This window comes from Arvicanthis niloticus, chromosome 1, assembly GCF_011762505.2.
Source record: "Arvicanthis niloticus isolate mArvNil1 chromosome 1, mArvNil1.pat.X, whole genome shotgun sequence".
Lineage (NCBI taxonomy): Eukaryota > Metazoa > Chordata > Mammalia > Rodentia > Muridae > Arvicanthis > Arvicanthis niloticus.
In genome coordinates this window covers 14,467,635-14,490,898 of record NC_047658.1, presented here as the reverse complement: position 1 = coordinate 14,490,898, position 23,264 = coordinate 14,467,635, and the positions used below count along the sequence as shown (strand labels likewise).

Genomic DNA, 23,264 nt, shown 5'->3' with positions numbered 1-23,264 from the left:
TGCTATTTTGTTACAGCAGCTTGAAGGGACTAAGACACTCCCATGAGCCTGTAGGAAAGATTCCTTTCTGTCTCTCTTAGCTTCTGGTAAAGTTACCAGTCGTCCATGCCCCTTGGCTTGCAGTGTTAATCTTTTCTATTGCTGTGTGGCATTCTCCTTTATGTGTGGGATGGGTGGGGGTGGGGGAGACAGTCTTCTAGCTACAGTGAAACCCTAACTAAGACATTTATATACACAGTGACAGAGTTGGGACTCCATGTCTTTTCCAGACAATAACATTTCAACCTGGTGGTTGAATGAGATTGGCCCACATAGACTCATATGTTTGAATATCTGGTCCCCAGTTGGTAGAGCTGTTTTGAGAAGTGACCTTGTTGATGGAGGTGTGTCACTGGGGGTAGGTAGGCTTTAAGGTTTCAAAAGACTGATGACATACCCAGTGTGCTCTCTGCTTCCTGTTTGTGGACCAAAATATAAGCTCTCTGAGGCTGGAGAAAGGGCTCAGTGGTTAGGAGTACTTCCTTCTTTCCCAGAGGACCTGAGTTCAGTTTCCAGGACCCACGTTCCATTCACTACCACGTTTATCTCCTGCTTCAAGGGGGCTCTGAAGTCTCTGACCTCCACTGACAAACACATTTGTGTGCACAAACACACTTAAAAATTAAAAAAAAATAAGTGTCTTAGTTAGGGTTTTACTGCTGTGAGCAGACACCATGACCAAGGCAAGTCTTATAAAGGATAACATTTAATTGGGGCTGGCTTACAGGTTCAGAGGTTCATTCCATTATCATCAAGGCAGGAACATGGCAGCATCCAGGCAGACATGGTGCAGGAGGAGCTGAGAGTTCAACATCTTCATCTGAAGGCTGCTAGCAGAATACCAACTTCCAGGTAGCTAGGACTAGGGTGCAAAAGCCCACATCCACAGTAACACACCTACTCTGACAAGGCTACCCCTCCAAATTGTGCCACTCCCTGGGCCAAGCATATTCAAACTATGACAATAAGTAAATTAAAAAAAAAAAAAACAAAAAACCCACAAACGTGAGCCTGTAGCTGCTGCTCCAGTCACCCACCCACCCCCGACTCCCATTCTGCCATCATAAACTTTAACCTCAGGACTGTAAGCCCAATTAAACCCTCTCTTTTATTAGTCATGCATGATGTTTTATCAAAGCATCAGAAAAAGCAGCTAGGACAAACCTATAACATCAGGCACTCGCTAAACGCCAGCTGTGCACTACCTCTGAGCACCCGCCTGAGAGATGCATGTCCACTCCATGGTATAACACACACAGAATCCTCAGGCCAGGCCCAAGTTAAGCTTGATGTGAGCGTGAGGACCACCAACTCTTCAGTCTTGAGAGATCTCTACTCTGAAAGTGCTGTCAGAGCCAAGATGTTTGGAGACTGACGACAACCTTGGAGACTGATGACAACCTCACGTTGGGCTCTGTCACTCTGCCGAAGGGTTAGTTCATTCTTCGGATTTCCATAGACAGTTACCACATCTTCCAGTCTGTGTGTTTGCTGTGACATTCCATACACCGTCATCACTGCGAGGATTATTGTCATTCCTGCCCTGTAGAGCCCCGACTCCCTCAGGCTTCCTCACTGCTGAATCCCCTACAGGTCCCCAGCCTTTTAAGTGCCAACTCACTCAAGGTGGGACATTAAAAATCACTGGTGGAGACAGGAGATGTCTTGAAAGCTCTATAATGCCTTATCCCTCTCTAGTTCATATCGCCTTCCCTAAGGTCACATTTAAAAAGAATCGGCAAAGCTCAACACAAATGCAAATAAATACAGCTTCCAGACAAAGCCCTTGGCTGGCTCCCAACCCTCCCTGACTGTCCTCATACAAAATGAAGACAATAACCCAGGCTCTCAACAACCTGGGCATAGTATTGTAAAGATTAAAGAAGAAAGAGACAAAAGATGTGCTGTCCACTAAGAACAGGACACGGGCTGAACTAGCGCTCTGGCGGTGACCAGTGTCTACAGGGCATCCAGAGGATCCCAAGGGAGAATTTACAAATGAACTGGACAGAGCTCTGTTGCACCCTAAATCTACCTGCTGAAGGAATATGCACTGCCAGGCAGTGGTGGCATTTGAGAGGCTGAGGCAAGAGGATCATTACAACTTTGAGGCCATTGTGAGCTACGTAGCAAGATCCTGTCCTGGCTCACGGAGATGACACACACAGGCATGAAGAGATGGCTCAGCAGCTAAGAGCACTAGTTGCTCTTCCAAAGGACCTGGCTTAGGCTTCCAGCACCCACACAGCAACTTCCCACACAGCAACTTCCCACACAGCAACTCACTATAACTCTAGCTCCAGGGAAATCCGATGCCCTCTTCTGATCTCTGTGGACACCAGGAGCACATTCAGGCAAAATGCCCATTTACATAAAATTAAATTTAAATTTAAAATAAGAACCATATTCTGTGAAAGTAGAACGGACACTCACTATTTGGGACAAGGAACCAGAACACCAAGGGCATCGGAGAGGATATCGTGGTGAATACGGTCCAAGTATATGATATATTTACACAAAATATCATGAAACCTAGCTCGCCATACAATACATATATGCTAGTAAGTTTGTTTTGGTTTGGTGGGGTTGTGAAAGGGTCTCACTATGTAGCCTTGGCTGGTCTAGAACTCACTACATAGACCACAGTGGCTTTGAATTTGTGGCAATCCTTCTGCCTCTTCCTCCCAAGTAGTGGGATTAAAATTATGTAAATTTTTTTTTTAAAGAATGGAAAAAGAATTAGACCCTACTTCAAACCCCACTGATGAACTTCAGATTTCCAAATATGGTGTAGAGCTGACTTCTGAATGAGCCCTGGGGAACGTGTCACAGATGGCCCTGAGGGGCCGTTGGAAGATTATAATGCCATAAAAGATTGAAAAATAAATCCACGTTGCCTTCCTCTCAGGGTGGGGAGAGTCTCACACTGGAAGACTTATCTAGTGTGAAAACAATGGGTTTCAGTGGTTCTGTTGACCATGCAATTCCCACTCAGGTACTTCTATAATCCTCCTGTTTCAGTTCTGACACAGTCTCTGGAACAATGGGACTTTTACTGTGTTGCTATACCTGTTATAATTGATGTTTATTACAGAAAATTAAGGTAGAGTCACTCTTACGATTCTTTAGTTTTTATTTCAAATTTCTCATAGAATGGAAATCCTTTTTTTCCAAGTAGTTTTACTTTACTGCTGCATTGGATGAATTCTTTAAAAAACCCTGGTTGGCTTGCAAGTTTCTTCAACAGCAGAACGTGTTGTTTTGCTTCACACACACACCGTGAGGTCACTGCATTTACTTGTGAGTTGTCCCGGCCAATGTGCTTGGAACCTTTTTTTACCTAGTGGATGCTGGACAGTTAGATTAGCAATCAAGAACACTTACTGCGTTCATACAGTACCTGGGCTCAGTTCCTGGTACCCAGATGGCAGCTCACAGTCACCTGTCGCCCCAGTTTCCAGGGATCTGATTCTGTTCTCACATCCCGGGGCACCAGGCGTGAAGGTGATGTACACACATACATGCAGATGAAACATACACACACATGAGATAAATAATGTAAGCTTTTGAATTCACACGGACAGGTGTATAATCTGCACTGTGTGAGGAGGGGGTGATCTGAACATGCTTGGCTCATGGGAAGTGGCACTATTAGGAGCCATGGCCTCATTGGAGGAAGTGTGTCACTGTGTGGGCAGGCTTTGAGCTCTCCTAGTGTTCAAGCTCTGCCCAGTGCAGAAGAGAGCCTCCCCCTGGCTGCTTTTGGAATGAGTTGTGGAAATCTCAGCTCCTCCTGCACCATGTCTGCCTAGATGCTGCCATGCTTCCCACCATGATGATAGTGGTCAGAACCTCTGAAACTGTAATCCAGCCCCAATTAAATGTTTGCCTTTATAAGAGTTGCCTTGGTCATTGGATCTCTTTGCAGCAATGAAACCCTACCTAAGATGGGAGCAGGAGGGTGTGTGTGTGTGTGTGTGTGTGTGTGTGTGTGTGTGCTTTTATATTAAGATTTATCTTTGTTATTTTAAAATTATATGTAGGCATGTCTGTCTGCATGTGAATATGTACACATGACTGAAGGTTCCTGAGCCAAGAAGAAGGTGTCATATCACATAGAACTAGAGTTACAAATCATTGTAAGCTGGCATGTAAGTACTAGAAATTGAACCTGGGTCCTCTGGAAGAGCAGTCAGTGCTATTAGCCAGTGAGCCATCTCTCCCTGTGTATGGTATTCTTTGAGACATAAACTCTATATGTAACCCAAGCTGGCCTTGAACTTATGATCTTTCTGTCTCTACCTCCCAAATGCTAGAATCATACCCAACACTCTGCATACTTTCAAAAGTATTGCTATATCTCCACCACCCTGGTAATAAATGAAGGCAAACCACTATATTTGAGAAAGAGAACGTAATTCTAGTGACGGCAGATCAACTGAAACATCAAAGGTGCTTTCAGACTAGGGAGTGTCCTTTTCAGAGGGTGGCCTAGCTTGGAGAGGAGTTGGGGCTGGGGATTTAAGCTGGGATCTGGAGGTATCTCCTTGCCTGGATGAACATGCCAGTCCATCTTTCTGGTCATTGTGAAAAGAACATAAAGAAAGACCTGTTCATGTTCACAGTTTCAGAGGGTTCAGTCTATGTCACTTGGCCTCCTGTCCTTGGACAACACACCATGGTGGAGAGTAGAGAGAGCAGATCTTCAGGGCAGAGGGAATGGTGATAGAGCCCCCAGGATAGAATACCCTCAGGACACTTCCTCCATCTGTGCTGTGCTTTTCCCATATCTTACTGATGCCACTGTGGGACTGGTCCACTGATTATGTCAGTGCTGAGTCCTGCATGGTCACACAGAAGGGACAGTGTGACGCAGTTTCGGCCCCTGGAGTAGAGCTAGCAGGTGTGGGCCTCCTCGAGGGCTGACAGCAGTGAGGCATAAGGTGTAGTGAGCCGCTGTTAGCAGTGGCTATACATTTGCATTTCCAAGATGGCACTGGCCGCGTGTCTTCTCCAGATGTAAACATTTATCTGCGCAGTTGCTAGGCAGATAGGCGTGCTTAGTCACTGCCAATCCCGAGGCATGTGGTGAGCGAACAGCCAACCAGAAGTGAATACGTCACTCTAGACTGTACTTAAGCCGGACCCTTTCCTCAGCCCTTCCCTTCCGCGTCTCTCCGCGTTTCTCCACGTGGGTGATAAAGATTAAAAAGCCTCGTTTTGCAGTAACTACCTGATCTCTGCATCTCGTGATTTCTCCGCGGATGCAAAGCTCAAAGGGGGGCGCGTTAGATCTGGTGCCGAAACCCGGGTTAAATTCCAGGCGCGGGAAGTTCCAGGTACGCGGAACTCCCACGTGCGCAAAACCCACGCGCGGTTTTCCCAGGCGGCAGAAATCTCTACGCATTAGCGGAAGGACCCTGAGCTTCGAGGATGGTTAAAAGATTGTGGCGGTATGGGGTCACCTTTGGAAGGTATGCTTGGGGTAGAAACCTTCGTTGCGGGTGGATATTCACCCATTGACACCGCAACAATAGCTAGCCTCCTGTTTGCGTTGCTTTCAGCTATTAGGGCAAGTCAAGAGGTTTCAAGAGAGGTCCACTCCAGGCTATCAGAACCAGAGTGTGTTAGTGTTAGCCAGCGGCGTCAGGCCAAGGAGCCTGGAGGTCAGGCCAAGGAGCCTGGAGAGATAGAGTACTCAAAAGGAACAAGGGCTACTGCAGAGTCCATGGAACCACCGACAGGTGGGAGAAAGTGGGTGGAAAAGGGAATCCGCCTTGGTAAAAGGATCCGGCGGACAGAGGAAGCCGGGCGGTGGCGGCGCACGCCCTTAATCCCAGCACTTGGGAGGCACAACTTAGAGCAGAAAATGCCAGTGATGGAACAAGGGATTTTTGCAAAACTGCGCGCGGCGGCAGCCGCCTCTCGTGGGAACGGGAGGCTACGAAATTGCCTAGGAATATGCTGCGGGCCGGGAGAGGGGCTTTTTTGTGTTTCCTTCACAGGTGAAAACAATTTAATTTGGGCCCGTGGCACATGGCAGCGCGAGCGTGGTCGCGATGGCAGAGCGCGGCCTGGAGTCGCTGGCCCCCCGTGGTGCAGGCGCGGCTGCAGGAGCGGGAGCCGTCGGAAGATTGTAAAAGAAGGAAGCTGGATTACAAGATTTCGGCTCTGACTCTCCTGCCATTTTTGGCTGAGTATATCGATGTGGGATTTGGTAAAATCTTAAACTGTTCCAGAGGTTTTTAGTTCAAATTTAAGGTTTTAAATAAAGGCAAAATCTCTCAGTTCGAGACTGCACTTGAACTGGCAGGCAGGCAGGCAGGCAGGCAGAGGGAGGTTAAGTGCATTTACATTCGAATTAAGACACGCAGGCTGCGGCCAAAAGCAGTTTTTGTTCTGAGTCTAAAGACCAGATCCTAAAAATGTGCTTATATTCAAAGTTGTTAAAAATAAGATGCCTTAGATTCCTTTATTATGTGTAACAATTATTAGAAAATAAAATTGGCTTTTATCCGATATTCTCATGAGACAAAAAAGATTGGTTATTAAATTAATCCAAAATAAAGTTCAAATTTAAGTTTTATACAGCCTAACTTGTCTTCTCCAGCTACCATTTCAATAAATGTTTACATAAAAAATATTTTTATACCATTCCTTTACATTTTTGGTAGAGGTAAAAGGTTTATAGGTAATAAATTTATTCATAATGTTTAAGAGCCCATGGAGCGATATTTGTTAAAAAATAATTGCTTCAGACAATGGGTAATGTTTTATATTTTACATATATATACAAATTTTGTTGCCTTAATACAAAAAGGGTAAGAGGTTAAATCTTTTGGTGTGTATTATTCATTGTGTGATATTTGATTAGTGGATTTCTCTAAAGAAAATTTTTCTACAAGCTATTGCTTCAAATAGCAAGCTCTTAAAATTTTTAAAATACTTGTTACTCCAAAAAAGTATTCAAAGACAGTGTCTTTCTATGTTTGAGTCAATTTGGCTCTAGAAATAGCTCAGCCATTAAAGGCTGGACTTAATTTAAAATATAAAGGCTAAACTCCCAGCGGCCACGTGGTGTCTCACAACCATTTGTGGTGAGGATCTAACGCCATCTTCTGGCTTGTGAGTGTACATACAAAGGAAAATAGTTTACTTTTAATCTTGATTTACTCTTAGTAATTTTAAGAGTTGTTAAGAGATATTATTTGACTAAAACCTCATATTAAGCCTAACATAGGAGGATTTTAAAACCTCTGTTTAATGTTTTCAAAGGGATGTAAGTCCTAAATTAAATCATATGTATATTTTCTTGAGTTTATCTTGCTTCAACACAATTAAATTATGTGTTGTAGCCACTGTTAAAATGTTTAAAAGGGGTATATCTGCCTTTGTCTTGTTAAATATGTTTCATAAAGTGCAGAATGTTTTGGCTACAAGATTTAATATCTCTAGCCATTTAAATAACATTAAAAATTAATAAGGTGTTTAAAAATACATCTGCACAACCGGTGTTGGTGTGTGTAGACCCTTCATTTTTCTTTGTTATCCAACTTTCAGAATAATTCTGATATCTTGGATCGTAAAAAGGTTATATGCCTTTTAACACAAGGCTAGAATGGATCACTAGACCTAGCCTTGGTTATACATGTGCCTACCTTTGTGCCCATCTCAGTACATCGTTATGGAGACTTAAAATAGACTTTGGTCAATCAGAGAGTTGATTGGCTCTAGCCCATGTGAAGCGGCTCACAGATGTGGCTCAAATAAGCTGTGTGTCTCAGCGACCCCACATCCAGGTATTTCACCTCTAAGATTTGTGAATGATGCATTTACTTAAAGCCATAATCTTTCTGCTTATTTAAAAGGAAAGTGGAATGAGAAGTTGGACCAGGTACAACAGCCATTGCAAATCCGGATTTCCAGCCTTGATGGAGTGCAGATGGAACCTGTTCCCCGTGGAGATTTTACTTCTTAAATGTCTTCTGCCTTTTCTTTCTTTCTTTCTTTCTAAAGAGCGGGAATAGGCTTGATTGGTACAGCTCTATGAAGTGAATTAGTATTCATAGATGGTTGGTTTGTAAGCTCAGAGCCCAACAAAATAAGTGACAAGGTAGCTTAAAGCCTAAGCACTCGCAAGCCTTGGAGCAAGCATCCCTCCCTGAAATTTGACGATCTAGGCTAGAAAATAGCCTATGACAGAGACCCTCTCAGTCTATGCACCCCAGGAGCTCAGCTCATTGCACTGGGATAGATGAGAGGTCTAGTCCAGTCAGCTCTTGCCTAAATAATTGTGGTACCTAATAATAGGTTGACAGCCTTTGCACTCCTGGGAGCTATATATACTTCATTGCACAGGGATGGGTGTCAATCCTCTTTATATTTCCTTAGCCCGTGCACCCAGAGGACTGGTCTCCATTGCACCTGGAAGGGTAAGGAAAAATTCTTCGGGCTATAAGCTCTTGATCGCTTATTCCCCCAAGAAGGAGTTTGCTTGATCGGGTTTGAGTTCGAATCTTATTTGGTACTACATTTAATCGGCAAAAGGCTGTTTCATATTAATAATTTAAACAGGGGGAGATGTAGTGAGCCGCTGTTAGCAGTGGCTATACATTTGCATTTCCAAGATGGCACTGGCCGCGTGTCTTCTCCAGATGTAAACATTTATTTGCGCAGTTGCTAGGCAGATAGGCGTGCTTAGTCACTGCCAATCCCGAGGCATGTGGTGAGCGAACAGCCAACCAGAAGTGAATACGTCACTCTAGACTGTACTTAAGCCGGACCCTTTCCTCAGCCCTTCCCTTCCGCGTCTCTCCGTGTTTCTCCATGTGGGTGATAAAGATTAAAAAGCCTCGTTTTGCAGTAACTACCTGATCTCTGCGTCTCGTGATTTCTCCGCGGATGCAAAGCTCAAATAAGGCTTGTTTGTACATTTTACTTTATGTTCCTCCTTCGGAGGAATGTCCCGTCTGCCAAGGTTAATGACTCCATGATAATCAGAGACAGCACAAGTCTAGGAGGTAAGGGTGTATCTAATGTCCTTAGCAAAATGGAAAATGCTGTGACCTTTAGGACAGCCCTTAAGGCTGTGGCAAAGAACTCTGAAAACATGAGTTCAAGAAGGTATAATTTCTCAACTATGCAAAATATGAGGATGCAATATGAATGACATGAGGGGCTTCATAGACCTAAAAGAAGAGAGGCCCTGCACTAAAGAGCCAGCTCATGAGAAAGAAACTAAGGAGGGAGATAAAGAGATTTAGGAAGTGCTGATCACAGAGCAGGATCCCACTCAGCTAAGCTTACTGTTTGAGCTTACAAAGGCAGGCAGATATCTGAATTCATTTGCCATGTTTAAAAAAATGTACTTACTGTCCCTTCCTAGAAGTCACGGGCCTAAAGTCATAAAATGCTAATTTGTGACATAATTAAAAGGGAACCTGGAGTAAATGATTTATATATAAAATTATATATGTACTATTTATTTATAAATATATTTTTTATATAAGATATGAAAGACTGGGCTTTGGTGTGTGAGAGAGAGCCACCCACGGAGAACTGCTTGGAGAGCAAACAGCTCTTTTAGAATTTTTCTAGCAGGATGTCTGACTTTGGTTGGAAAACCGTGAGCTATCCAGAGAGCTTTTAGGATTTTTTTTTTTTTTCTAGCAAGAGTCTGGAGAGCTATCTCGAGCAGAACACAAGGCTGTCAGCTTCTAACCACTGCTGACTTCAAATTGCTCTTCTGCTCTGCCAGCTGCTACCACACACCCCTTCCTCAGAACCCCTCTTCAAGCTGAGGCTGGACCTTGGGAGGTCTGAGCCCTCAGAATACAGTTATTTCTGAGAAGATCATCACAGCCGCTCCCAGAAGTGTTTCTCATTAACACTAATCCCACAAGTCCTCAGCCTGCCTGCCCCTCCCTCTCTCCTCTCCCCTTCTCCTTCTCCTTTTCTTCTTCCTCTCCCTCTTCAGAGTCTCACTATGAAGCCCAGGCCTAGAACTCACTATGTAAACTAAACCATCCTCAAACTCACAGCCATCCTCCTGCCTCTGCCTTCCTAGTATGGGGACTAAAGGTGTGTGCCATGGCAGAGCCTAAACTGTCTTTGAGCTCATTATCTCCTTCCTCCGCCTCTCCGGGGCTAAGAATACCAGTATGAACCACCAGGCCCTGCTTGGTAGGATAGTCTGAATAAATAATAAAAGTCTGGTTGTGTTAAGATTGAGGTGCTGGCCGGGCAGTGGTGGTGCACGCCTTTAATCCCAGCACTTGGGAAGCAGAGGCAGGCGGATTTCTGAGTTCGAGGCCAGCCTGGTCTACTGAGTGAGTTCCAGAACAGCCAAGGCTATACAGAGAAACCCTGTCTCGAAAAACCAAAAAAAAAAAAAAAAAAAAAAAAAAAAAAAAAAAAAGATTGAGGTGTTGTATACTGCCACATATGAGCCTCTCATGTCATTAATAACAGAGAAACCAGAGGCTTAAATTATACTATGGATAGGCACCATGTCCACCTCACTAGATGCTTCTTAGTCCAGTCAAACTGACAGGTAAATAAGCCATCACAGATGGCAATGGCTTCGGATCATCATTGAGAATGAAAAACAAAATGTCTTGGACTGCACACCCAGCTTTTAGGCCATTCATCCTTCCCACAAGAGAATGAAGTCTATGGAAAGTCCCAGAAGATACACCCACACCAGTACTACACTCTGGGAAGATGGCTCTTACCTCATGCCATTCAAGCCCTGTCCCCTGCAGAACCCACTGCAGGCTAAGTCAACAGATGCTGATGGAGGGCCAGGTCCCAGGTCCTGAGAAGCATGGAGGCCCCCACTGCAAATAACATTACTGTGTGTTGTCTGTGTATGTTGGTGGGTGGGGAGGGTACAGGTATGGGATGTGTGTGCACATGAATGCATGTGCCCCTGAGGCCAGAGACTTCCAACACCACAGGAACTGAAATTAAGGTGATTGTGAACTACCCTGTGTGAGTGCTAGAAATCAGGCTGAGGTCACCTGATTTCTGTGTTCTTGACTTTTACAAACAATGTATTCAGGCCCGGGCAGGTGAATTTTTAGGCTGTTCAAGGAATAGAAGAAAGGGCACTCCATGTCAGGCTGCTGAGAACAGAGTCAAAGCAGAGGCTGGGTCTCCTGGACCTCTGAGCTTCTCACCACACCAACTGTGGAAGCTGAGACACACTGGGCACAGAAGTGCTGAAAACACACACACACACACACACACACACACACACACACATTATCCAGCATTGAAGATCTGCTGTTTGAACCTTCCAAATGAAAGCACTTTGGAATTTGCAAGTGGATCTTCTGAGTCTGCCTCTGGAGCTGGGTCTCTGGGGATGGATGCATAAGTGAACCCACACCTGTTAAGGTCATCTTGATGTAACTGACAGGGACATTTTCTCCCCACCTTACTCCATCTCTCCCTCGCCTATAGCCTCCTGACTGTAACATGTCAGCTACCTTACAGTGGGCAGGCTTCCAGTGCCATTCCTTCCCCAATCCCATGCTGGAAGTCCTCTCATGGCAAAGCCCAGAGTTCTGTCCCGTGATCCCACCCCTCTGGAACAGGGTGAGTTTAGTGTGGAAGATCATCTTTGGGTCTGGAATTCAGGGACATACTGAGATCTTTTTTGCGGGGGACGGGTACCTCCTTGTTGTGTGCCAGGCCTAAACCCACTGACTTCTCTGAGGCCTAAATCCTCTCCTCAGGCTCACATTGTTCCGAAGACCAGAGGAACACACTTTGCATTTGCACTGCTGGTGCAGGGTTTGTGGAGACAGATCTCGGCAAGCCAAGTGATGTCTGTAAAGCAGCTCTGCGGAATAGTTGCAGAAACCTACCATTTGCAAAGCGACTTGCCACTAGGCAGTAGACAATGGGGCCCGCAGGAAGGAGGGGGGACTGTGCCCAGGGAAGCCCGACACACGTGCGCCCGGCTCTCTGTGTCTCGGCCTCTAAAACAAAAGCAGGGCGGCATCTGTGCGGGGGTGGGGTGGGGGGGGTGCTACACGCAAGGCACCCGCTCCACCCGGCGGAGCCAGGGAAACAAAGGGCCCAGCCTCGCTGTCGGGGGGCGGGGGGACAATTATACACCCAGGAAATCATGTCTGTGGATTTGAAACGAATGAGGACCAGGCTCCCAAACAATGTCTGTTGTTTGCACCAAACTGCTTTCTGCTAAGTTCCATCCAGTCATTTGCATGCCGTTTCAATCACATTAATGAATCACGGTCGGGTTTTTGTTTTGTTTACACGAAATAAAAATTTTCCTGTTCTTTATTATTGAGATAATCACCCCACCAGGATGCACAGGAGAGCCAGACACCAGCTTCCTTTCTGCTGGGCTGGATGGAGAGAGTCCATTGCCCCCACCAGCCACGCTGACTTCAGCCCTGTCACATTCTTAGGGCCCCATTGTTTGCTGTGGGGATGGACAGTCAACAAAACAATTAAAGGGCCAGGGAGGAGGATGAGGCGACCAGGAAAGCAGCAGGACAGGGGTCTTTCTTAAAGTTATAGTTGTAAAACAGTTACAACAGATTCACCTTGTAAGTTTCTTAAAAGTCAGGATTTTCAGAGGAAAATGCCCAAACTCTAAAATATTCCCTAGCCTCTCAAAATTTTTAGGGGGGCCAGCTAAAGAACTGGACTGAAATTACCGGGAGACCAAGGCCTTACCTTGGCCCAGGAACAGAGCAGACCAGCTTGTCCTGACAACCTTCCCCTCTCCCTCCTCAGCTCTGATATTCTCCCTCTGCTCAGTGTCTGACTTGAAGGATCAGGTACCCTGGATCTACCTGGTAGGTTGGTGCATTCCCAAGGGAGTTCTTATAAAAGTGCTTACTGAGACAGACCTTCAAAAAACCTTTACCTGGAGTAGGTTAGAGGGCAGAAGCTCACAGTAGACCCAGGAACTGCCGGATAGGAAATGTCAAGGCTGCTTCTGCTACTGCCTCCTCCTCCCTCCTTTTCTTTCCTTCTCCTCCCTCCCCCTCCTCCTCCCTTTTCCCCCTCCTCCTTCTTCCTCCTCCCCCCTCTTTCCCCTTCCTTCTCCCTCCTTTTCCTCCCTTCTCCCCTCTTCCCCCTCCTCCCTCCTTTCTCCCTCCTCCTTCCTCCTCCTTCTTCTTCCTCCTTCCTCTCTTCCTTCTCTTCTTTTTTCTCCTCCTTCTCTTCTTCTTCTACAAATTTTTTTTTTCGGTTTTTCGAGACAGGGTTTTTCTGTGTAGCCCTGGCTGTCCTGGAACTCACTCTGTAGACCAGGCTGGCCTCGAACTCAGAAATCCGCCTGCCTCTGCCTCCTAAGTGCTGGGATTAAAGGCATGCGCCACCACCGCCCAGCCTTCTACAAGTTTTATATTAGTTTGTTTTATGTGTATATGTTTGTGAAAGAGTGTGTAAGTTTATGCACACCATGTGCATGCCTGCCCGGTATCCTTGAAGGCTAAAAGAGGCCATTGAATTCCTTGGAACTGGAAAGACAGGTGGTAGTGAGTCACCTGATGTGGGTCCTGGAATGTTCTGCAAGAACAGCAAGTGCTCTCACTCTGAGTCCCTCTTTTCAGCTCCCAGGTCTTATTAAAAGCCACTTGGTCCTATTGGGGCTAGAGCTTAGTGATAGACGCCCACACATTATTCATAAGCTTTAGGGTAACCCCTGGGGGGGAAGGGGGGACAAAAAAGCAAAGGAAGGTCACTTGGTGAACCAGACTCTCTACCTCACTAGACCTCCAACTAAGCTCTGCTGAATGGTCCAAACTCCAGCTCAGCTCCACTGTCACCCAGGGTTCCCATTTCCCATAGCCAGTATCAGCAAGATGGTTATCTACTATTGGCCTCCAGTGGGGCTTGATGGCTAGAACTGTGTCCTATATTCTACAAGGATGAGTCAGCGGGAACAAAGGTTTGCTCTACCCAAGCAAGTCATGCCTTCCTCTCTACAAGTCAAGTCTCTCTGGTCAAAGTGGAAATTTTTATATAGCAAGTACTCTACCCTAGAAAAACTCCCAGCCTCACACTGTGGGGTTCTTGGTAGTGTTGTACCACTAAACTCTAAGTGGTAGGCAAGGCTCTACCACTGAGTCATGCTCCCAGACTCCCGCTGATGGGTTTTAAGCAAGCACTCTGCCGTGAAGCTACATCCCCAGACTTCTTTGCACCTTTCGTTCTGAGACGAGGTCTAAGCTACCCAGGCTAACCTTGAGTCCATCATATTATCTAGACATTCCTTGAACCCCGAATCCTGCCTTCTGAGTAGCTGGACAACCAAGCTCGCAAACTGTCTAACTTTGACAATCTCTTTCACCCCAGCTACACATAGGCATTTGCTCATCTCTTCATGGCTGGTAGATGAAACAAAAACATGATCTTGAAAATGTAAACCATTCTTGTTTTGAGACAGTGTATTTGGACTCTCCAGAGAACACAACTGATTGAATCTAAACATACAGAAGGAAAATTCTGAAAGAATGGCTTAGAGGCTGTAGTTCAGCTTGTACAACAATGGCTGTCTTCCATAGGAAAGTCCAAGCATCTAATAGATGTTCAGTCCGTGAGGCTGGACGTCTCGGCAGGTTTACAGTATACATTGGAATCCCAAAGAAGTAGGCTCCAACGCCATTGAATCAAGAGTAAGGACAAACAGGCAAAGAGCAAGTGCTTCCTTCCATGTCCTTTGTAGAGGCCGCCATGAGAATGTGTGGTCTAGATTTAAGGTGGGTCTTCCCACCTCAAATATCCGTATCTAAGTTGAGTCTTCCGTGTGGTTTGAATACGCTTGGCCAGGGGAGTGGAACTATTAGAAGGTGTGGCCATGTTGGAGTAGATGTGACCTTGTTGGAGGAAGTGTGTCACTGTGGGGGTGGGCTTTGAGACCCTCCTCCTAGCCATGTGAGAGCAATCTTCTCCTGTCTGCCTTTGGATCAAGATGTAGAACTTTTGGCTCCTCCAGCCTGGATACTACCATGATACTACCATGCTCCATGCTCCTGCCTTGATGATAATGAACTGAACCTCTGAATCTATAAGCCAGTCCCAATTAAATGTTGTCTTTTATAAGAGTTGCCTTGGCTATGGTGTTTCTCCACAGCAATGGAAACCCTAACTAAGATGTCTTCCTACTTCAAATGTTCCAATTACCTAAAAATCTCTCACAAGTGTGGGGTTTTAGTTAATTCCAGATGCAGTCAAGTTGATAACCAAGAAGAGCAATCACAGACAGGGTCTCAATGAGTCACACAGGCTGGCCTCAAATGAAGATTCTTCTACCTTAGTCTCAGGACCACAGCTGTGAGCTACCATGCCCAGCTGGAAAAGAGATCTCTTTTTTTGTTATGTTTATTTGTCTTATTTTCTGTATATGAGTGCTTACCTGTGTCTTTGGTTCCTATGGCTGTGATGAGTACCATGACCAAACACAAGTTGGGGAAAGAAGGGCTTAACTCATCTTAGAGCTTATAGTCCACAGTACATGAAGTCAGGGGAGGAACTCAAGGCAGGAACCTGGAGGCAGGAACTGAAGCTGAGACCATGGAGGGGTGCTGCTTACTGACTTGCTCCTCATGGCTTGCTCAGTCTGTTTTCTTTCTTTTTTTAATTTAAGTTTTAATGAAATTTTTTTTTTTGTATTTATTTACATGACTGGGCAGTAGCTGTCTTCAGACACTCCAGAAGAGGGCATCCGATCCCATTACAGATGATTGCGAGGCACCATGTGGTTGCTGGGAATTGAACTCAGGACCTCTGGAAGAGAGGTCAGTGCTCTTAACCTCTGAGCCATTTCTCCAGCCATCAATCTGCTTTCTTATACAACACAAGACCACCTGTCCAGGGGTGACACTGCCCACAGTGCTCTGGGTCCTCCTACATTAATCAATCATTAATCAAGAATATGCCTAATGGGAGGAAGAAGCAGATGGGTCTCTGTGAGTTCAGGGTCCATCCAGCATGGTCTATAGGCCAGCCAGGGTTACATAGTGAAACTATATCTAAAAAAAAAAAAAAAAAAAAGAAAAGAAAAGAAAAGAAAAGAAAAGAAAAGAAAAAGAAAAGAAGGAAATGTCCCCACATATTTGCCTACAGGCCAATCTGATGCAGGCAAGTCCTCAGTTGAGTGGTCCTCTTCCCAGGTATATTGAAATTTGCATCAAGTTGATAAAAAAAAAAAAATAGTGAAGTGTGCAAGCACATGTGTGCATATCCAGAGCCCAGGGAGGTCAAAAGAGGGTGTTTGATCCCATGGAACTGGAATTTCAGATGATTGTGAGCTACCATATGGACACTGTAAGCTACCAATTCTGGGCACTGAACCTGTGTCCTCTGCAAGAGTAAGGGGAGGTATTGATTTCCAAATTGGTTCTTGATTGTGTCAATAAATGAAGCAGAAGTCAAATGCTGGGTGGAGGGGAAAAGGTGGGATTTCTGGGTCCCAGGGGGAAGAGAGGGGAATGAGAGAGAGGAGTTAGAGCAGGTGGAGGAGCGGAGGAAGCAGCAGACACTAGTTCTTGGAACACCAATAGTTAGTAGCCTCTGCAGAGGGTAGAGGCCAAGGAGGATGGGGAAGGATATTCTTCACCCAGCCATTGAGTTGTCTGACTAGTTTTAAAATATTAAGGATGTCTGGTATTTTCTATCTGTGGCAACTAAGGTGGGCAGGAGAAAGGGCACAGCCAGGCTGGTCGTTGGCAGCTTGGCCAAAGGTTGAGGGAGCTGGGGCAGAGCTCTTGAGAAAGAGTAAGCATGTTTTAAAAGTTACACACTACAGAAACAAGGGTTTTTATGTTGTTGCTGGGGTTTTTTGTTTTGTTTTGGTTTGGTTTTTTTTGACTCTATATAGCCTTCTCTGAGTGTCCTGAAATTCACTATGTAAATCAGTCCAGCCATAAACTCATAGAGATCCTCCCGCCTCTGCCTCCTGAATGCTGGGATTAAAGGGATATACAGCCACTCCTGGCTAGCAACAAGTACTGTTCATTGCTAAGAAATCTCTCCAGCCTCAGGAGAATTTGTTTTCTTTAAGATAGTTTGAAGGGCAAGGCAGTGGTAGCACACACCATAAATCCCAGCACTCCGGAGGCAGAGGCAGGTGGATCTCTGTGAGTTTGAGGACATCCTGGTCTACAGGGTGAGTTCCAGGACAGCCAGGGCTACACAGAGAAACCCTGTCTCAAATAAATAAATAAATAAATAAATAAATAAATAGCCGGGCGGTGGTGGCACACGCCTTTAATCCCAGCACTTGGGAGGCAGAGGCAGGCGGATTTCTGAGTTTGAGGCCAGCCTGGTCTACAGAGTGAGTTCCAGGACAGCCAGGGCTACACAGAGAAACCCTGTCTCGAAAAACCAATAAATAAATAAATAAATAAATAAATAAATAAATAAATACACAACAACAAAACCATGGAACAAATATGTGTGTGTGTGTGTTTTGTTTTTTTTGTTTTGTTTTGTTTTATGGAGCTAGAGAAATGGCTCAGCAGTTGAGAACATATATTGTTCTTACAAAGGATCAGGATCTGGTCCCCTAAGTGGTCATCCCATAGCTCACGACTGTCTGTAACTCCAGTTCCAGGGCATCTGATGCCCTCTTCTAGCCTTTGAGGAGTCCTGTACACACATAGTGCACATAAACAAACACAAGCACACACCACACACATGTAAAAATAACAAATAAATAAAATCAACCTCTAGGGTGGTTTGGTGTACCCCAACAATTTGCACCATTTTTTATCCACACGGGGGCCTGACCGAATTTCTGAGATTTTTTTTTTTTTTGTCCTCAGGAGTCTGATCATACTGGAGGAGTTATTGCCATTTTGTGAACAGGTGGGCATGGCAAGATGTTTGTGGGCCATCCTAGACTGGTTTGCAATGTCTCAGACGGGAATATAACATCTTCTTTCCTCTTGTCTAGAGTCTGGAACTAAATTCACACCTTTTTTTTTTTCTTTCCCGTCAGTTAAAATCATATTCTTGCCCTTAATACTTCCTTTGAAAAACTACCCAAAATGATGCAGCCATCACATGCATACAAATTACCCAAAGTATAGAAGAGCAGGCCTCATGCTGGAGTGTGCCTTTAAACCACATCAGTGTAGAATTTCTGAGCTCCAACTGTGGCAAAGGTGTCTTTATTTTGGAAAATGATTAAGGCAGCGTTTGCCACCCTACACAGATGCACTGAAGTAGATTGTGGGGCAAACTATCCGGAGAGCAGATGCTCTCTGGATCTGCTTCCAAACCAGGTGGAATGACGGGATCCAGATGGAACATGTGTATCCCTCACACACTGGGAGACGACTTCTCCATTAGACTTTGTCTAGCCGCCTCCTGCTGTGAAAACGTGGGCGATTTCATTTGGAACCACATGCAAAGCCTTCTCTATTTTAAACATAAGGGTGACGCAGGTTTAGTTTCCAAAGACTCAAACAGCGGAAGTTTTCTTGGAGAACAAGCAATTGAAAGGAGCTGTGAGCCATAGTTTTTGCTGGGATTGAATTCCAGACTTCACTCAGAACCGGCGGTTATGAGTCAAAGGCAACACTAGGGGGCGCAATAGATCAGGAAATCCATGAATCATTGCTACTGCACCGGGCACAAGATCCTGCTTCTGGTCTTTGCCACATGGTGAAAAAGACAGCAAAAGACTTGTGTTTTTCCTAAATTTTGTGTGATGGAACTATTCTAGATAGGTCAAATTTGAAATTTTCACATCATACAGGATGCCCAGACTGTCCTAGGGCCATGTGTTATATATATTCTTTGTGTTGTTGTCTCAGCCAGTCCATAGTCATATGACTGGGGCCACCCCAGTCAGCTATGTCTCCAGCGCAGGTGGAGCTGGGAGGCAATCTCTGGAGATAAGCAGGATTAACAAGGCTGCTCACTGCTGTGTGTAGCCAGGGCCTCTGCTGCAGGCATCTAAGGAGTCCATAGAAAGTCTCTCGGAATTTCCTGCATGCTCCCGACTCCCAGGGCACATTGACTGCCTGTCTGTATGTGTGCTCAGCCATGCCATGCCATGCCACAGCATTAGGAAAACCACAGGGCCAAAGCAAACATGTTCCCCTGGCAAAGTGCAGCAGGGTTCAGTGAGCTGACTTTGCACAAACCATCCACAGCCAGCTGCCGCCTGGTGATAGACAAACAGTGTTTATCTTTCCAACCCCTCAGATCCCCGGGGTTGTTCTGCCACAAGCCTTCAAGATGGAAGCCACACAAAACCCTACCGTAGATGGTCTTGAAACCATCATCCGTGTCACAACAATTCTATCTATATTGGCAGTGGGAGTGGTTTGGACACTGTCCAGGCTTCGCTGGGTCCTTAGGATGCAGCTGTTGGGAGGTGGTGAAGCACTTGGTAGACAGGAAGTCTTCCTTCAGACCCATTTACTACTTATTTGGTGAGAACTTCCGTTCAAGATATGATTCTTGCGGGCTGGAGAGATGGCTCAGCGGTTAAGAGCACTTGACCTCTTGGAGAAGACCTGGCTTTAGTTCCTGGCACCCGAATGGTGGCTCACAACTATCCATAACTCCAGTTCTAGGAGATCATGATGCCTTCTTCTGACCTCTGTGGGTACCAGACACATGATACAGACATACATTCAGCCAAAACACTCATACGCATAAAATAAAATAGACCCCCTGGGAAAACAATTTAAACATATGATCCCGGCCAGGTAGTGATGGTGGCGCATATGTATATATGTGTGTGTGTGTGTATGTGTGTGTGTATGTATGTATATTATACACCAATTATATACATATATATGCATACCAATTATATATATACTATATATACTTTGTGTGTCTGTGTGTATCTCTCTGTCTGTGTATGTGGGGGTATGTGTGTGTATATATATGTGTGTGTATGCATATGAATATTATACACCAATTATATACATATATATACATATCAATTACATATATACTTTGTGTGTCTGTGTATGTCTCTCTCTGTCTCTCTGTCTGTGTGTGTGTGTGTGTGTGTGTGTGTGATTAATTGGGCTTGGAGAGATGGTTCAATGGTTAAGAACAGGGATCCAAGTTTGGGTCCCAGCACCACACCAGCTGGCTTACCACTGACTGTAACACCAGCTCGAGAGGATCTGACTCACTCTTCTGGCCTTCGCAAGCAGACACACACACACACACACACACAGCATAAACACACAAATGCACCCATGTATACATAAAAATTAAACTAAAAAGTTTAAATGGATACAATTATTTAAGACAAGTATATTGTCAAACATCTGTCATAACAGTATGTGAGAGGCTGAGGCAGAATGATCCCAAGTTCAAGGCCCACTTGGGCTACAGAGCAGTGCCTGTCTCAACAAACACAGCAATCTCTGGGCCCTCATCCTTCCTGCTGTGCTAAGCTATCCTGCATCGGCTCCAGAAACCGAGCCAGTGACGCTTCCTGATCTTGAATGTTAAAGATTTTATTTTAATTGTGTGCCTGTGTACATGAGCAGCAAGTGCTCTTCACTGCTGAGCCATCTCCCCAGCGCATAGTCTTGACCTTTAAGCCTCTCCAAACCCTGAGCTGAGTAAACCTTTCATCTCAGTCATGTTAGTTGCCTCAGACATTTCATTGCAGTCTTGCAAAGCTGACTGACGCACACCAATCACCCCAGATGTTTCCCACTGAAGGCCACCACCCTGACTTGTCTAGGTTGTACAACAGTGATTAGAGTGCTCTTTCACTCTACTGGGGTCTGAGTCCTTTTGCTTTGTCACCATTGGCCCATGATGCTGAGGCTGCTCATTTATTATTACTGCAAGTCATCAACTCACAGAGGGCTGTATCAGTGAATCCCACATCCTAAGCCCCAGACTTCCTCAGCTCTCACTGACAGAGCCACGGCTGTTTAACCTCACGGTCATCATTCATTTCCTCTGCCAGGATTACTGCTGCCTTCTTTGTTATTTTGGTAAAGCGTGTCAAGCCCAAAAATCTCCACTTGGATCATTTTAAGTCCTAAATTAAGTAGCATCATTTATATTAACAACACTACATAAGACTGGTAACTACTTTCAAAACTTTGAGACTTAGAGAGCTAGCTCAGCGTTTAAAGGCTTAAACTGCTCTTGAAGATAACCTGAGTTGTTCCCAGTGCCCACAATAGGCAGCTCACAACCTCTTGTAACTCAAGTTCCAGTGGATCCAACACTGTCCTTTCTGGCCTCCTTAGTTAGGTTCCTACACATGTGTGGTACAACACACACACAAGTTAAATACAAAAACTTGTTCATTACTTCAAAGAGAAATATTATATCCATTGAGCAACTGCTCGCCACTTCCCAGTCCCTCACCCCGACCCTACTCCACTTACCTGCCAATTAGCTCTGTCCCATCGGATCTGCCTATTTTGCCAGTTTCAGTATCAGTAGAATTATGTGTGCATCCTATTGAAGTCAGCTTCTGCACCCACGTGATGCCTTCAGAGTTCCTCCTAGTGGTGGCTTGAATCAGAAGTGCTGGCCAGGCAGTAGTGGCGCACACCTTTAATCCCAGCACTTGGGAGGCAGAGGCAGGCAGATTTCTGAGTTCGAGGCCAGCCTGGTCTACAGAGTGAGTTCCAGGACAGCCAGGGCTACACAGAGAAACCCTGTCTTGAAAAAACAAAAAACAAAAAAAAAAAAAGAAGAAGAAGAAGAAGAAGAAGTGCTGTTCTTCTGTCTGGATGATGCTCCATTTGATGTGTCAACCTTCTGTATCTGCCCATCAGCTGATGGACACAGGTTGCTCCTGCCTTCCAGCCGTTGCAAACCGAGCTGAGAAGAACATGTGTGCAAATATCCTTCTCAGTCCCTGCTTTAAATTCTTTTGACTTCAATCTTACAGTGGCATTTCTGGGCTGTGTGGAAACTCTATTTTTAAATTAAGAACAGTGGCTTCATCATTTTAAAGTCTCACCAACAGTATTTGAAGACTCTGGCCTCTGGTCCCAAGAAGGCATTTTCTGTCTCGTTTTGTCCTTTAGCTCACAGTAGGCGTTCTAACGGATGTGCAACAATGTCTCATTTGGAGTTGATTTGTGTCTCCCTAATTAGTGAGGCTGAGAATATTTTCGTGCGATCATTATGTATTTTTGTTGGAGGTGTAACTATTCTAGCCCTTCATTCACTGTTCATTCCAATCGTTGAGATAGTGTTTGTTTGCTTTGAGGTTTGGGTGGTGGTGCTGGGCATTGAGCTGAAGGTCAAGTGCACCCAGGCAGGCACTATACACAATCACTGCAAGTAGGTAGGCGCTGCTCCTAAGTGGACACTGTACACAGACAACACTGAACACACAGGCAGGCACGCACTGCATACAGGCAGGCACTGCATCTAGACAGGCACTGCACCTAGGGTGACACTGAACACAGGCAAGCACTGCACACAGGCAGGCACTGCACATAGGCAGGCACTGCACATAGGCAGGCACTGCACACAGGCAGGCACTGCATCTAGACAGGCACTGCACCTAGATAGGCACTGCACCTAGGGTGACACTGAACACAGGCAAGCACTGCACACAGGCAGGCACTGCACATAGGCAGGCACTGCACACAGGCAGGCACTGCATCTAGACAGGCACTGCACCTAGATAGGCATTGCACCTAGGGTGACACTGCACACAGGCAAGCACTGCACACAGGCAGGCACTGCACACAGGCAGGCACTGCACACAGGCAGGCACTGCACACAGGTAGGCACTGCACCACTAAGTTACATCCCAGCCTTGTTTCTACTTTTTACTTTGTGCCCAGTTCATATAGTTTGCTCAGGCTGAACTTGAATTCATTCTATAGCTCAAGGAGCCTTGAATGTGCAATTCCCCTGCCTCATTTTCCCTAGTAGCCGGAGTTACAGATTGGTATTACAAGGCCGGTTTGCATTTATAGCTGTGTCGAGTTTTGGTCATTCTTTATGTATTTTACATCTGGAATTCTTGTCCAATAAATGATTTACAAATACTTCCCCTTTTCCATAGCATTGCATTTTCATGGGTTTGTTTTATTTTGTTCTTTTGAGACAAGATCTTTCTATGTAGCCCATGCTGGCCTTGAACCTGCAATCCTCCTATCTCAGTCGTGCCTCAGCCTCCCAAATACCAGGATTGCAGACCTGTACAGTTTCCTTTTTCTTCTCCTTTTCTTTCTCCTTCTTTTCCTCTTTCCCCCTCCTCACCTCTCCTCCCC

General features: G+C 45.4%; 1 non-coding gene across 1 annotated transcript; it reads left to right on the top strand.

Annotated features, from left to right (window-relative positions):
* The first annotated feature begins 9,604 nt into the window (after positions 1-9,604).
* LOC117699557 (U7 small nuclear RNA) lies at positions 9,605-9,667 on the top strand. Its single transcript, XR_004605202.1, has one exon. It is a non-coding gene; the product is annotated as a U7 small nuclear RNA (small nuclear RNA).
* The last annotated feature ends 13,597 nt before the right edge of the window (positions 9,668-23,264 follow it).